We start from the raw sequence: 17,246 nt of genomic DNA on the forward strand, positions 1-17,246 counted from the left end.
CTAATTATAATAAGAAAGTTAAAAATGGTTCTGATGGAAGTGGCAAATAGACACTGAAAAATATTCTTTCTCCAAATTTTTATCAGCTAACCTTTCCCTGGAGGTAAGGTGGATTTGTTCAGTATAGAGAAAATAGAAAATAAAGAAATTGGAATTTTTTTAATAAAGGGGAAGAGAAACAAGAATGAGAGGAAACTTTCAAAGTGGCTTATAACCTTTTCAGAGTAGTGAAAGAAAGATATGCATATTAAAATTAGAGGGCTAGCTTGCTTTGAATATCCTCAAATCCTGACCCTAATCTTATAGAAAAAATTTCCTTCTCTCATTTTGAATTTTATTTATCTTTAAAATGTGATACAACTTAGTAAATTCAACACTCAATATATGCAAAAACAGTTTATTTTGGTATATTGGAAATTCAAGAACAGATGAATTTCAATTCACATGCCAGTGTCAAATGTCAGTAGCTACTTTAGCAATGTGTTGAGAATGTCTGAGGCCCAGTTCTGTGTCTAGGAGCATGTTTCCATTAGGGAATTGAGTTTGGTCAGTGAAAAAGTTTGGCAATACCTACAGTGATAATTCCCCAGTTAAAATCTTCTCTTTGTAGTTTCATTATATCAAAATTTAAGGGTAATATTTTTTATTGATGACAAAGCATTTATATGTTTCACGATGGAAAACAATACAGTGTCGACCATATATTCTAGGCACTATGCTGTCTCGGGGTTCCTGGTAACCCTGAACCATGATGCATCCAAGTTAAGTGCATCCTGAGTCGGAATTCTGACAATTGCAGACTCTTGAAAACATTTTTAAAGTGTACACATTCAGTAACTCTACCTAATTTCCAATTTTCAAACACCCCTCAAATACTGAAAACTCCCTTTGACAGTTAATATACATATGTGTACACAACATATACACACACACACACACACTCACACAGATCTCCTATGTTTCTATTTCCCTGGAAAGTAAATCACCTCTGTTCTGACATCTCTCCACAAGAAAATCTGACCGCGATTTCTTTTTTTTTGTTCTGCTCCAATTTGTAAAGTGTAGACCACAACTCCTCACAGCACTGATACAGCTAACGAGATGCCTGTAGGTAAAGCCTGAGAAAGGAAGTCTGTAATTGGCAATATCAGGACAGTCTTAACTATGTAAGCCACGGAGACACAGCTGAAACTCACCAGTAGGTCTTATATGTTGCATCATCTTAACAAATTCTGAAACTCACATTACTACACAGGAAAATCAAACACTCTAATGCCTATCAGTCAGCACCATGCCTTACACATAGTAAACTCTTTCACTGTTTTCTGCTTACTATTTCCTCTTCGGACTCAGGATTAGTTGTTACATGGGTGCCTTGACAGGACTTATTTGCTCCCCAAACCTTGCCTGTAATTCTGAGTGATTTTTTTTAAGTTTACTTATTTGAAAGGCAGAGTTACAGATGAAAGAAGGGGGAGAGAGAGAGAGAGAGATCTTCCATCGGCTGGTTCACTACCCAAATGGCCACAATGACCAGGGCTCTACCAGGCAAAAGCTAGGAGAAAGGAGCTTCTTCTGGGTCTCTCATGTGGGTGCAGGAGCCCAAGAATTTGGGCCATTTTCTTCTGCTTTCTCAGGCTCATTAGCAGAGATCTGGGTCAGAAGTGGAGTAGCCAGGACTTGAACCAGCACCCACATGGGATGATGGGACTGCAGATGGTGGCTTAACCCACTGCACCACAGCACCAGCCCCAATCTTCTTTTTCTTTTCTTTTTTAAAGATTTATTTATTTGAAAGGCAAAGCTACAGAGACATAGAATGAGAGAGAAACCTTCTATCTGCTGGTTCACTCCCCTAAATGGCCTCCAAAGTGTGATCTGAGTCATGCTGACGTCATTCTGGTTCCCAACTTGGGTGACAGGTTTTCAAGGCCTTGGACCATCTTCTGTTGCCTTTCCACCTGCATTAACAGGAAGCTGGATAGGAAGCGGAGCAACCAGTACAGAAACCAAAGCTCCAGTATGGGCTATTAGCACAGGAAGCAGTGGCTTAGCCTGCTTTGCCACAATGTCGGCCTCCTGTGAATGATCTCTTTATCAAAATCTTTTCATTTAAGCCATCTAAATGAATTCTGCTTCCTGCTAGGAATCTAATCTAAGACAATGGCACCATCTATATGTTGGTAAGTTCCAAATGAGCCATCTTCATAAATTCTGAATAAAACCGTGACTTTCGGAGTTTCCTCACATATCTTTTGGAGACTACTTCCTCGAACTCTAGACTCTTAGATTCACATTTCTGTTTGACATCTACATAGTAAAGAATTAACTGTACTCAGAGAGGTCTGGCCTTTGTTATTGGCTCCTGTGAGGTAATCGCTAAACCCTCAGAATGACCTCCCGACAAGAGTGGCTTTGTTTAATTAAATACGGTGAGCCATACAGGACAGGATGACAATGTGATTTGTAGTAGAGGCTTTGAGCCATATGATATCAACTCAGCCTCTGAAGAGGCTGGGAATAAGTCAGTTAAGTGGGTGGTCAGTCATTTCCACATGACTAAGCCCCAATAAAAGCTTTGGACATTAAAGCTTAGGTGAGCTTCCCTGTTTGGCAATGCTTCATGCATATTTTCACACATCATTGCCTGGAGAAGCCAGCACTGTCCACAAACTCACTGAGAGAATTCAACTGGAAGCTCTGAGTGCAGCTCTCTCCTGGATTCTGCAATACGCACCTCTTCCTCAGCTGAATTTAATCCATATCTCTTTGCTGTTATAATTCGTAACAGTGAGTGCAACAGCTTTCAGTGAATTCTATGAGCCATTTCAGCAAGTTATCAAATTTGGAGGGTGATCTTTTTGAAATTAAAATTGCTGTCAGAAGTGAGTATGGTCTTGGAAGCTTCTGAGTATTGAAGCTGGTGTTAGAAATGAGTGTGGTCATGAGGACTCTGGAATAATGCTAAATCTCTGAATTAATTTGTAGCAGTTACTACAAACATATTTTTCCAAAAGTGGCTTTTCCTCACTGTACCCTTCAAAACTCCTCCTCCTTTAGTCATCCCCATCTAGGACAAGGCAAGGTTAGATTTCTAGTTATTTGTGGGTGATCCTATGCCTGGCTGGGAGACTGCCTGCTTAGCCCATGCAGGAGGTTAAAAGGGCTTGACGCACCATGCCTCCCAAGAAAGACCCTGGTCAGGGACTCAGCACACTGAGAGCCACACATGACCTTACTGCTGGCGGGTGGCAGGAGCCCCAGACACATTTCCACCACACTCCAATTCCTGTTGAAGGGTCTTGTAATTGTCAATCAGGTAAACAGCTCCCAGGTATGGCCCAGACCCATAAGCACCACCTGGAAGACTACATAGGCTACATGACCTATATGTAGCATAGCAGTGCTAATATCAGTTTTATCCTATAGAATTAGAGTTGCCCTAAACTAGCTACTCACTTCTCTTCCTGCCCCAAAAAAGCTTGTGCCTGATTGTTAGTAAAAGGACATGTTCACCAAAACAGTGAGTGTTGCACTCACTGTTACGAATTATAACAGCAAAGAGATATGGATTAAATTCAGCCGAGGAAGAGGTGCTGCACTCAGGAGAGAGCTGCACTCAGAGCTTCCAGTTGAATTCTCTCAGTGAGTTTGTGGACAGTGCTGGCTTCTCCAGGCAATGATGTGTGAAAATATGCATGAAAATATGCATGGACAGTACTTGTGTCCAGTACTTATCATCAAAGAACGCTATTGCCTCACCATCCCAACAGTGTGGGCTTCACAAGATGAGCCCGCGGTTACTCAGGTCAAAAAAATTGGTGTCATCTTTGCCCTCTGCTTCATACATAGCACACTGAAGTTTTTAGCAAATCCTATCAGATTTGCTTTCAAAATATATTTAGAAGGTGATCAACTTACCACTCCTAACACAATGGACCAAGCTGCCCTGTCTCTCAAATGGGTAATGCAAAAGCCTCCTAACTAGCCCTTTACATATTTGTACATACAGCTGGAATTCATTACCTGTGGTGTTTATTTCATAGGTCTGGTGAATGTCATGCTCCAGAAATTCTTAAAATGGGAAAGTGGGATGCAGAAAGCAGGAATACACTGCAGAGGCTCTGACTCAGGACTGGATACCAGAAGAGTAGCTAGAGGGAGCAGTACAAGTGGGCCCTTGAAACAAGCAGTCTCCAGACTTGAATACAAAAAGGATATGTATGGATATGTATGAATACAAAAAGAATCTCATAAACCATTTGGGATTTGATTTCTGAGACTCTAGGGAGTCATTATGGTTTCAGACAACCAGTCCAACCAAAGAAAGTTGTGTGGAAAACAATACAGAGAACCAGATATCCCCACTGGGTAGGGTCTCAGTATTCAGGATAAAGAAAGCAGCAGGGATGATAGTAATAGGTGGAGAGAAAGTGCCACGTACTTGAGAATGACTCCAATCTGAAAAATGAATTCATACCTTCCTTTGCTGTGGGGTGGAGAGCATCAACCTAGTCACAGGTGTTATATGATGTGTATGTTATGTTATTTGTATTTAGAGAAGTGCTAAACAAATCAGGAGCAGCCAGCTTGACTACTACTTATAAAAGTCAATACCAAAATAAGCTCTCCCTGTTTCTTCTTTTATTGATACACAAAAAAGCAATTACAGCATTATCAAAAAGCAAACAGTGCTTTTGGTCATTTCAAGGCTAAAACCCTTTCACTTCTAAAACCTCTGGTTCTAAGTTCGATGTCTACTAGTATCAATTTTCTATTCAGAATATTTCAATTTCTGAAAAGCCAATAAAATTAGTGTTGCATTTTAATTCTTTTTCTTTGCTTATTTCTATTCAAATTTTCTCACAACTTAATTATGAAAGAACTAAAGCATTTGTGACTGATTTAAGTACTGTGCTCAAAGGGGAGGAAGGCCCAGTCATGCTAATGGCTTTAGACTAGGCTGACCCAGCACTATACCCATCTTATCATCTAATTTTTCTTTGCCTTATCCATACATATCCTGTGTGTGGGCTTATGGTTGCTATCAGGAGACAGAGTAGGTAAAAAGTTTGACAGTTTCTTGAATAGGCAGTTGCATTTGTCAGGGCTCTCTTGGTAATATATACAGATTCAGTTCACACTACACTGAGCCAAAAAGCAACGCCCTGTCTCCAAGACTGAAAATAAACTCTAGGAAGTGTTGAAGTCAGGAAATCTTTCTTTATTGCTTGGTTCTCATTTCCTCTGTTACCTGCATTATTCCATAATCTTTTCCCATGTCATGCACAGAGGATCAGCAAAAGATCACACTTCTAAAATGTTCTGTCAACATCCTAGGAAGTTCTCTGGCCCAAGATTGAAGTTATTTGGTGGGAGCAGAGGAGTTGAGGATAGATGCCTACCCCTGTGTAGACAGTAAGCAGTGGAAGGAGAAAGTCTCACTTGACTCATGTAGTCTAAGAGTTCCTTAAAGGGATTCTGGCTAGACCAACACATAAACAAACCAATTCATGCATCGCTGTGATGAAAATGGCTATACTTTGGCTTGTGATCACAGCCTCAAAATATTTTGGCTGAATGGTTGTTTATAATCGAAGTCACTAAGATTGTTCATCAAATCAGAACCTACTTTTAAGAGTGAAAGGAACAGATGTATGTGCTTAATAATCAGACCAGCATAACAAGCATAAACCAGTACTGTTCTGGGAAAACCAGTACTGTTCACTCTTCTTACTTTACAACTCTCCACATACCTCATCACATATGCTCTCTTCATCCCCTAGTATCCTGGCAATGTTCTTAATCCACACTCTGTGGGACCAACACACCTCATTGTTCAATTCTGATGGCCACATTGCAAGCTCCTTTGTCTCCTGACAACCTGCTCAGATGTGCACCTGTCCTTCTGTCACTCACCCTGCCCTCTCAGCTTGTGATAACCCAACTTCAGCACTCTAGACAGTGGCTGATTAGGTGTCTTGCTGTCCTTTAATCCCCACTTGTGTCCAGGTCAGTGCAGTTATGAAGCAGCAAATGATCCTTCACAGCTCTTATTCTGGCTCTGTCCCAGGATGTTGCTATTATTGGTTTTTCTCCTGCCACTTCATACCTCAAATATGATTTAAAATTGACATTGATGAAACAGCATAAGAAGCTTTACCTGGCTGGACCTTGAGTAACAATAATGATCAGAACTACTATGTGCTGATGAGAATGCCAAGTAGAATTTGACTCTTTAGGAAGTCAGATTTCATTTTATCACAGAATAAATAATCTTAACACCAAAGCTTTCAGTAACTGTATTCATTGAACATGCAACTTATCTTATGACTAGTTTATAGATGTGAATATATCAAGAATACATGCCAAAACATGCTGTGTGCTTTGAATTGGAAATGTAGAAGTGATATACAAAAATATAAAGAGGAGATACTTTCTACTGTGAGATTATAGGGTAGTGTGAAGACAGATAAGCAGTTTTTTTTTCTAGTGAATTATGTAAAATAATGCAGGCATCACTAAAGAACAATGAAAGTAGTTGGGTCAGAATGCCTAAGGATAAGTAATCATTTGGATGGTGGATAAGAATGGGTGGGTTTTATAGCTAGAGGAAATAGCAGGCATAAAAAAGCCATGATATGAGAGTACGGCACATTCAGAAGTCTTACGAGTTATTTAGTTGATATTGCTGGAGAATCAAGTAGTGACATGGTAGGAGGTGAGGTTAGAGTAGTAGTAGGCAAAAACCACTTAGACTGTACTTTCTTTTTTTCTTTTTATTTATTTATTTAGGAAGCAGAGTTGCAGAGAGAAAGAGAGAGAGAGAGAGAGAGAGAGAGAGAGAAGTCCTCCATTCCCTGATTCACTCCTCAAATGGCTGCAACAGCTGGAGCTGAGCCCTTCCGAAGCCAGGAGCCAGGAACTTTGGGATCTCCCACATGGGTGTAGGGGCCCAAGAACTTGGGCCATCTTCCACTGCTTTCCCAAGCCACCAGCAGAGAGCCAGATGGGAAGAGGAGCAGCCTGAACAAGAACTACCACCAAAAGGGATGCCAGCACTGCAGCACTGGGCCTAGATTGTACTTTGCAAGTCAAAGAACTTCACAGTGGCAAATACTTTTAAACTAGTTCAAACTGACTTAAATAGAGGAGACTTTTTCTTAGAAAAATTGGGATAGTTTCATGAAATTCAAGTGTGGGAATTCAGTCAGTCCTTAAATGACAACAGGGACCAGTTTTGTGGTGTAGCGAGTAAAGCTGCAGTCTGCAGTGCTGGCATCCATTATGGGCATCAGTTTGTATCCCAGGTGCTCCACTTCTGATCCAGCTCCCTGCTATTCAGTTTTCCAAACTAAACAAAAGGGATGCGTATCATGTTAAAAAAAAAAAAAGGACAAATAAGAACAAGACTAATATGAAATCACTAATATGAAATCTTTCACTTCTTTTGTGTGTGTCTGCTTTACTTTTTTGTTTCTAACTAGACCAGGTTTCTCTGCTTTAGGTTTCATTCAAAAGACATCATTATATTTGAACTTGTGAGTTTACTTGTTACAGTCCAGCAACTGGCAGAAACCAAGCAATCTCTTTTCATCTCAATTCCAGATTCTTGGAAGAGAATCTAAATGGTTCAGCTATCTTAAATGTTATTCTAGTCAACTATAGCCAGGGGTACAGATTTGCCTTAAATTATCAACATTGCTGGTGTGGATATCATCTCTGAGGGTGAAGAAGCTAGAATAATCTATGATTTAGCTGTCCATGCATAGTTTTTCATAATATGCATTTCCTGTAATTTTTGAAGATTCCCAATATGCACGAATTTAATTTTTTTGCATCAAAATAAGCTTATCTTTTAATTAAAAATTTGCACAAAGTTTTTGAAGTACTTTTGTGCTTCCCCGTTGTACAAGTGAGATCAATGCAGAAATTAAGAACAATACGAACATATTTTCCTATTAAAAGATCACTTTGGTGGTATTTCTAGAAATGGATTTGGGGAGCTAAAGTAGGGAATATTGAAAGAATCCAGTACATTAATGAAAAAAGAGATTTTTGGTTCTCCTACCTTGACAGCCGTAGGAAAGTAACAACCATGCTTCTGTGCTACCTCACAGCTGTCGGCCTCAACGAAGGCCACATGACCAAGAACATGAGCAGGCTGAGGCACAGCCATGGTCATGGCAGAAGCCTCATCAAGCACACCAAGATTGTGCAAGATATGATCTGGGAGATGTAGGGTTTTGCTCCATATGAGTTTAGTGCCATGGAGCTGCTCAAGGTCTCCAAGGACAAACAGGCCTTCAAAGTTACCAAGAAAAGTGTGGAGATGCACGTCCCTGTCAAGAGGAAACTGGAGGAGCTGAGCAGCCATCATGAGGAAACCGACCACCAAGAAGGACTGAGCCTTTCCCTAGCTAATAATCCTTTCCAGGACCTCACTGTGGGGGAGAGGGGATTAAAAAAACAAGAAAGAAAAGAAAAATGAGGTTTTTCTTGTATTTTGGCTTCCACTAGAATTAGTGACGGAATGGTAGGTGGCATTCTCTACTTGCATTTTGCATTATTTATTTCCATATAAACAGAATTTCTTAAAAGTAAATATTTAACTACATTTTTAACTGAACAATGGGCATTAAATTTTTGAATCTTGACTTTAACTCAAAAGATCTTTGGGTTACTCTGAAACATGCCATATTGCTATCATAATGTGTTCACATTAATCAAGATCACAAGATTGACAAATAACATTGAAAATGCAATCTATTCATTTATAATGAGAAATTAACTGTCATAGGCATGGAAATACTTGAATTGCATGGCCATTGTATTCTCAAACTACATAAGAACTGACATCATAATATTAAGGATGTTTAATATTAATTTAGAATCAGAACAAATGGAAGAGCCTCAATAAAAGTAATAATCATAGATAACACTAATTGATGGTTTTAGTTCTATCCACTAGAACTCTGAAGCAGTAATATTGTTAACCCCAATTTTCACATGAGGTGAAGACATCGGTACCTGGAGTACTATTTTCAAAATTTCATGGCTATCAGGTGACAAAGTCAGATTTAAACTCTGAAAGTCTTTCTGTATAGCAAGTAGACAAACAAATTGTATCCAGAGTATAATATGACTGGTCTTATTGGTGGCAAATATGAGAATTTATTTCTGAGTAACAATTCTTGAACAAGTATCATCTTTGTTTTACTTTAAAATATGCTTTTCATTTTAGATTTTGTCCTTTTAGAATATTTAAAATTATGCAGAAACATACAAAGAGTTCATTGAGTATTTCACAGATTTAACAATTTTAATATTGCATATTCACTTCATATGTAAACATTACATATATTCACATAAATACTAATTTGCTGAAAGCAGGGATAGACATATTAATATATTCCTAATGTAGGATTCATAAATCCATCATAGAATGAGGAAAGAAGAGTATATTGGTATACAAGAGCTATAATTTGGAGAAGACAGCATTTATGCATATCTATATAGCAAATGATATGGTATATACTTTATTTTTTTACTAACTATATCTATCTACCTACCTACCTATCTATCTACCTACCTACCTATCTATACATTACCTATGTGTGTGAATGTATACACACACACATATGCACTGCATGTCACAATAAGAAGAAACATAAGTCATTTGTCTTCCTGTGTCTGGCCTATTTCACTTAGAATGTATAGTCAGTCATTCTTCAAAAAAAAAATTAAAAACAAATTTACCAAATGATCCATGTATCCCACTTCAGCCAGAGGAAATTAAGTCATTAGAGGGAAGAGATACCTGAACTCTCATATTTATCACAGCATTATTCACAATAGCAATATAGATGCTCAATCAGTGGATAAATGGATAAAGCATAATATAGATGCTCATCAGTGGATAAGTGCATAAAGAAAATGTGATGTATATTATATTTATGTACATGTGATATATATACACATTCAATGGAATATTATTCTGCCATAAAAGGTAAGGAAATTCTCACATTTCCTATAAAATGGGAAGAATGTCTGTTTTGAAGAAACTCAAATTACTGAAATATCTTCTTGATTGACATTCTTTTTCTGTCTTAGCTTACACTGATGCCTTCAGTCAGGAAAAAGTCACATTTTTCTTTTTTCTTTTCTTTAAAATTTATTTATTTATTTGAAGGCACAGTCACAGAGAGAGAGGAGGAGGCAGAGAGAGACAGATTTTCCACCTGCTAGTTCACTCACAAAATGGCTGAAATGGCCAGGGCTGGACCATGCCAGGAGCCAGGAGCTTTTTCTGAGTCTGTCACATGGGTGCTGGGCCCTAAGCACTGGAGCCATCTTCTTCTGCTTTCCCAGGCCATTAGCAGGGAGTTGGATCAGAAATGGAGCAGCTGAGACTTGACTCGGTACCCATATGTGATACCAATGTTGCAGGTAACAGCTTTACCAGCTACGCCACAATGTTGGTAGCAGTCACATCTATTTTTCCCATGAGGATTCTGTATCTTTTAAGATAACTTTGCAAATTTTCATTCACTAAACACTGATTCCATAGTTTTAACCCTTAGAGGACAATTTCATTTTCAAATGTTTCCAAAATTCTCTAGTCCTCAACAGTGACAATGACAACTATATTGTTCTTTAGGATAAATTTTTTCCACACAGGAGTTTGGAAGTATACTATTTTCTATTTGTTGTATGTCTATTACATAAACTTAAGCCTCCTACTTAAGCACAAATCTTACTTTATTATCAAGTATCCTAAATTTTTAATAGATATTTTATTTATTTTTTATAATTTTTTATTTAAGGTAAACACATGTATTTCAGATATACAGATTTAAGAACATAATGGGGGCCGGTACTGTGGCTTATCATGTAAAGCCTGAAGTGTCGGCATCCCATATGGGCGCTGGTTCATGTCCCAGCTGCTCCACTTGCGATCCAGATCTCTGCTATGGTCTGGGAAAACAGCAAAAGATGGCCCAAATCCTTGGGCCCCCACAACCGCGTGGGAGACCCGGAAGAAGCTCCCGGCTACTGGCTTTGGATAGGTGCAGCTCCGGCTGTTGCAGTCAACTGGGAAGTGAACAAGTAGATGGAAGACCTCTCTCTTTCTCTCTCTCTCTCTCTCTCTCTCTCTCTCTCTCTCTCTCTCTCTCCTTCTCTCTGTGTGTAACTCTGACTTTCAAATAAATAAATAAATCTTAAAAAAAAAGAACATAGCAATACTTCCTATACTAGGCTCCCTCCTACCCATGCACCCACCCTTCCTCCTCCTTCCTCTTTCATTCCCTCCCTTAATTTTTATAATGATCTACTTTCTGTTTACTTTATACTCACAAAATTCATTCTACACTAAGTAAAGAGTACAACAAATAGCAAGAATAAGAAAAAAAAAATACTGTTCCTCAACAGCGGAGACAAGGGCTGTAAACAATCATCAAACCTTAAAATGTCAATTCAACTCCTATACATCACATTTTTTAGTACTCTATTAGTTTCCACAGATTAGGGAAAACATATGATATCTTTTTTTGGGGGGGAATGGCTTATTTCAGTAAGTATAATGGTTTCCAGTTGCATCCATTTTGTTGCAAAAGACAGGATTTCATTCTTTTTTTTTTTTTTTTTTGACAGGCAGAGTGGACAGTGAGAGAGACAGAGAGAAAGGTCTTCCTTTGCCATTGGTTCACCCTCCAATGGCCGCCACGGCCGGTGCATCGCGCTGATCCAATGGCAGGAGCCAGGTGCTTCTCCTGGTCTCCCATGGGGTGCAGGGCCCAAGGACATGGGCCATCCTCCACTGCACTCTCTGGCCACAGCAGAGAGCTGGCCTGGAAGAGGGGCAACCGGGACAGAATCCGGCGCCCCAAACGGGACTAGAACCTGGTGTGCCAGCGCCGCAAGGCGGAGCATTAGCCTAGTAAGCCGCGGCGCCGGCCAGGATTTCATTCTTTTTTATGGCTGAGTAGCATTTTATAATTTTTTATCCAGTCATTAGCTGATGGATATTTGTATTGATTCCATATCTTAGCTATTGTGAATTGTGCTGCAATAAACATGGGGGCACAGATCACTCTTTCATCTGATCTGCTGATTTCATTGGGTAAATTTCCAGGATTGGGATTGCTGGGTCATATGTTAGGACTATATTCAGATCTCTGGGCTATCTCTATACTGTCTTCCATAATGGCTGTACTATTTTACATTTTCACCAATAGTGGATTAGGGTACCTTTCCCCCACATCCTCACCAGCATTTATTGTTTGTTGATTTCTGTATGAAAGCTATTCTAATGGGGGTGAGGTGAAATCTCATTGTAATTTTTATTTGCATTTCCCTAATGGCTAGTCATCCTGAGCATTTTTTCATGTGTTTGTTGGCCATTTGAATTTTCTGTTTTGAAAATTGCCTGTTCAAGTCCTTTGCCCATTTCTTAACTGGCTTGTTTGTTTTATTGTTGTTGAGTTTCTTGAGGTCATTAGATATTCTAGATATTATTCCTTTATCAGTTGCATAGTTCACAAATATTTTCTCCAATTCTTTTTGTTGCCTCTTCTTGTTGCTGAGTATTTCCTTTGTAGTGCAGAAGGTTCTCAGCTTGGTGTAATCCTATTTGTCTATGTTGGCTTTGATTGCCTGTGCTTCTGGGGTCTTTTCCAAGAAGTATTTGTGTATGCCAATGTCTTACAGAGTTTCCTCAATGTTACCCTCTAGTAATTGGATTGATCAGTTCATAGATTTAGATCCTTGATCCATTTTGAGTTGATTTTTGGATAAGGTGTAAGGTAGGGGTCTTGTTTCATTCTTCTGCAAGCAGAGACCCATTTTTCCCAACACAATTTGTTGAAGAGACTATCCTTTCTCCAAGGATTGATTTTGGCTCCTTTGTCAAAGATTAGTTGGTTGCAGATGTGTGGATTGACTTCTGGAGTTTCTATTCTGCTCCATTATTCTACATGTTTATTTTTGTGCCAGTACTAGGCTGCTTTGATCATAACTGCCCTGTAATATGTCTTGAAATCTGGTATTTTGATGCCTCTGGCTTTGTTTTTGCCTTTTAAGACTGCTTAACTCTTCAGGGACTCTAGTGTTTCCATATGAATTTTAGCATCTTTTTCTTAAACTCTTTTTTTTTTCATTTTTATTGTCTCGAAAATTTCTCTCTTTAGATTTTCTGATGGTTATTCACTTTGTGTATTGCTCTTTAAATTCTTGTCACTTTTCCATAAATCAACTAATTTAAATTCCCAGCCCTGTTAAGACAGAGGGTCCATTTCTCCTAAATCATCCTGAAATAATACAATGATGCATACTGTCTCTGATAATCCATGTTCAGCAATAGTCCTTCACTGTTATTCCATGTAGAATGTCTGACCACAGGGTTTACTTAGCATAGCATCCCATTGCACATTTTAGTATTTATATATAGTTCTTTGTCTCCATTCCTTATCAATATGATGCCATCTCTATTGATTAGCACATTAATTTTGTGTCTATGGCCCATTGTGATTCATTTTAAACTTTAAAAAACAGTAAAACAATTCATTCACTTACTTTTTTAGTTCAGTGATATGTTAAATTTTGCCTATATGATAAATGGCAAAGCAGTAATTTAGAAAATTATGCAACTTGAAAAATATTTCAATAGCCACTTTATTGCAGGATGGTAAAGTTAATTACAAATTCAAACTATAACTTAGTAATAATCAGGCAGCATGTTTTAATAAAAGCAAGCTGCTCATTAAAAGTAGTCATGGGTGGAAAATATCACTATGCCCCTATCTGTATATATGAAATGCATGAAATTTGTTCACATTAAAAAAATAAAAAATAAAGTGATCATGGAACAATCTGAAATACAGAAAAAAAGGATAAGAAACTTATGACTGGCCAAGGGATCTCTCATTTTATGAAATTCAAATGTGACTTTTAGGAAGGATAAAGTGTAACTTCAGTAGAGAGCAAAGGTCATATTCATTTTGATCTAGTGAGTCAACTATTTCTAATCACCTCAACCTGGACAGGTACATTTGCAGAACTGACTTGTTTGTGCCTTCTTTGCCAGCAGCTTTAGCTCTGCAATAGATTTGGCAACTGTCTCCTTTTTCTTGCTGTTCAAAGGCTCTGCACCAGATGCTTTTCCACCAGTTTATCATGTGCTCTTGTTCCTTTTGTTGCATCATATTCTGCACAGAAACAAGATAGTCCAGGCAATTCTTTACCTTCTTGTGTGCTCTATGAAGCTGCTCACAGTAAGTCATCTCCAAGGCCTAGCAATGTTCTTCCTGTGGACATCAAAAAGGTAGTGGCAAAAAAAAAAAAAAAAAAAAAGTAGTGGCATTTCTGAACCAGAGTCTGCAATGACTTTTCTTGTGCATTGCATTCTGGATTTCTCTGATGGAAGGCTGCTTCACCTTCTCTAGTTGAGTGATTTTTTTTTCTCATAGAATTGATCAGCAAATTCACCAATCAAGGCACCATATTTTTTAAATTACATATACAAGTAACCCTACTATCGATATGGTAGAGGTATCTGAGGTAATCACAAATATTTCTTTGGACAGACATAAAATAAGACCAGTTATGAGCATGTAACGTCCTGCTACACCAATTTTATGATAAAGGGACTGGAAGAATTCTCCAGGGATCAGCCCTAAATGAACTTTTCCTGAGGGAGAGATGGTACAGGGGCAAGATTTGGCCTCCCCATGTGGAAAATCTTTGTTGCCCACCATACCTCTGGACCTAGGAGACCTACATTATTCAGATAGGACTCTTCTGTGACAGCAGCAGAAAACATCACAGTGGAAAACATCATCAACAACAGCCCAGGTATCCCTGTGATCCTGACCAGAGAACCTAGGAGCAAGATGGCTGCTCACAACTTGTTTTATTTTTATCTAAATTAAATTGTTATTTGATAATGTTTATGACCATTTATTATGTGCAAGTTGTTTTCTTCTGGTCAGGAAAATGAGGCAGAGAAATTTAAGCATAATAAAAATTATTTAAACTTAGTCAGTGGCAGATGTGAAATTTGTACTCTGGTCCAGCTATATTTTTTATTATGAAAAATTGTTCTTAGAAATAGGTATGGGGCCGGCACTGTGGTGTAGTGGGTAAAGCTGCCATCTGCAGTGCTGGCATCCCATATGGGTGCCGATTCAAGTTCTGGCTGCTCCACTTCTAATCCAGCTCTGCTATGGCCAGGGAAAGCCGTAGAAGATGGCCCAAGTCCTTGGGCCCCTGCACCTGTGTGTGAGACCTGGAAGAAAATCCTGGCTCCTGGCTTCATATTGGAGTAGCTCTGGGCATTGCAGCCATCTGGGGAGTGAGCCAGTGGATGGAAGACCTCTCTCTCTCTCTCTGCCTCTGCCTCTCTGTAACTCTAACTTTCAAATAAATAAATAAATATAAGAAAAAAATGGTAAATAAACTGAGCTCAGTAAGTCCTGCTTCCTTTTGACAAGTCTGTCAAAATATCTAGATAATAATATGCCTTAAGAAGAATATTTTTTAAAAGATTTATTTATTTGGGAGTCCGAGTTACTCAGAGAGAGGGAGAGATGGAGCAACAGAGATTTTCCATCCACTGATTCACTTTCCAGATGGTCCCAATGGCAAGGGCTGGGACAGGCCAAAGTGGAAACTGAGCTTCATCCAGTAATCCCACATGGGTGGTAGGTGCTCAAACACTTGGGCCACCGTCCGCTGCTTTCCCAGTCCATTATCAGTGAGCTGTGTCTGAAGTGGAGCAACCAGGACATGAACAAGCACCCATATGAAATACCAGCATTGTAAACAGTGGCTTTATCCACTAAACCACAGAGCCACCCCCACCTTAAGAAGAATATTTAACCATGTCATGAAGGATAGAATAAGTGCCTCCAAAAAACATCCATGCTCCACTGGTATTTTACCTATTAGATTTACTGGGCAGAACACAGACTCTGCAGTTCTTGGGATCAGAACTAAAGTACAATTAACAGTTTTGCTATTGAAAATATGTTTGAATCTTCTTAAACAGTTGGAAGAAACCTCTGAACATGAGACTTAAGAAGAGAATAATCATTACATGAGTACCCTAAAATCAGAGGCACTGTAAAGGTTTTTGTAACTTCATTACCCTCTATGAGATAAACTAGGGATGAGAATCACTGATGTCTCATGCAAAGTTCTTTAGCTATAGTTTTCATAATATTCAAAGGTAAGAGTTATTTGCATTTCCAATTTCTTGATAAAATTAAAACTGCACTAAAAACAAAGTTTTCAACAGAAGGAAGAGTAGTGCATGCAAGGTAAAGCGTGGGAGGTGGAGATGATTTCAGAGCAGAGGTGGATAGGAGAGTGGGCTGGGCATGTAGAAAGTATCAAAAGGCAGAAGAAAGGGCAGAGCTAATGGCAAACTCCTGGCAGAGATCCATATTCAGGTCTCAGCTGTGAGATGTATTGACATTCTGGGTGGGCAAAAGAACAGTAAGTTGGAAGTAGCACAGCTGAAGTAGAAAACTAATTCATCAGTGGGGCAGTCCTTCTTCCCAAACAGAAATCTATAATGTCAGTCTTGAAATATTTTGTAACGTGCATTGGTGTTGGTCTTGAATATGTCAGTGTGGAGACAGGAATAGGATGACAGGAGTTAAGTAGCAACAGATGCCATGTAATCTCTACCTCCTATTCAGGCTTCAGAGAACCTTGTCCAGCTATTCAATTTGGGAAACACTCTGGTAGCTAGAAGCAGAGATCAGAGGGTAGCAGAAAGCATTAGGCTAGAGTTAAGGACACCAGTGAAATTCATTGTGATTCAGGAGCAATCAGTCTCTAATTTCAACAAAAGACTGGAGGACAAAAAAGCAAAACAAAACAGTTCAAACAAATGACAGGATCCCATTTGTATTTTTGTATAGATGTGGGTATCTGCTGATCATTATAAGACACAATGGCATTGATTTTAGAATAGTAGATGAACTCTAAATCCTACTTACATGAGGTCAGAGCTTAAGTTAAGTACCTGGCATGGTAGTCCCAAATTGTGACATCAGTTGCTTATTCAATTTTGATAAATATTTTTAAGCAGCTACTATACTCTCCTAGTTGCATAAAAAACCATGGAAACCAAATGACAGACATTATCCTGGGGTTGAGGGAGAGGAAAAATAAACCATCAGTTGTAGTACATTTCAATAAGTACTACCATCAGCAAAGTGCAGAGGAAAGTAAAATTT

The 17,246-nt window shown here is 38.8% G+C and overlaps 1 protein-coding gene and 1 pseudogene across 7 annotated transcripts in view; both read right to left on the minus strand.

The window, feature by feature from the left end:
- Positions 1 to 17,246, minus strand: part of GRIK2 (glutamate ionotropic receptor kainate type subunit 2) — a 736,860-nt gene that overhangs the window by 426,952 nt on the left and 292,662 nt on the right. The gene's annotated exons all lie outside the window — the stretch shown is intronic.
- On the minus strand, positions 13,961 to 14,836 carry LOC138849790 (ATP synthase peripheral stalk subunit b, mitochondrial pseudogene; annotated as a pseudogene).

Source organism: Oryctolagus cuniculus, chromosome 5 (genome assembly GCF_051225735.1).
Source record: "Oryctolagus cuniculus isolate XC-2025 breed Fujian yellow rabbit chromosome 5, ASM5122573v1, whole genome shotgun sequence".
Taxonomy (NCBI): domain Eukaryota; kingdom Metazoa; phylum Chordata; class Mammalia; order Lagomorpha; family Leporidae; genus Oryctolagus; species Oryctolagus cuniculus.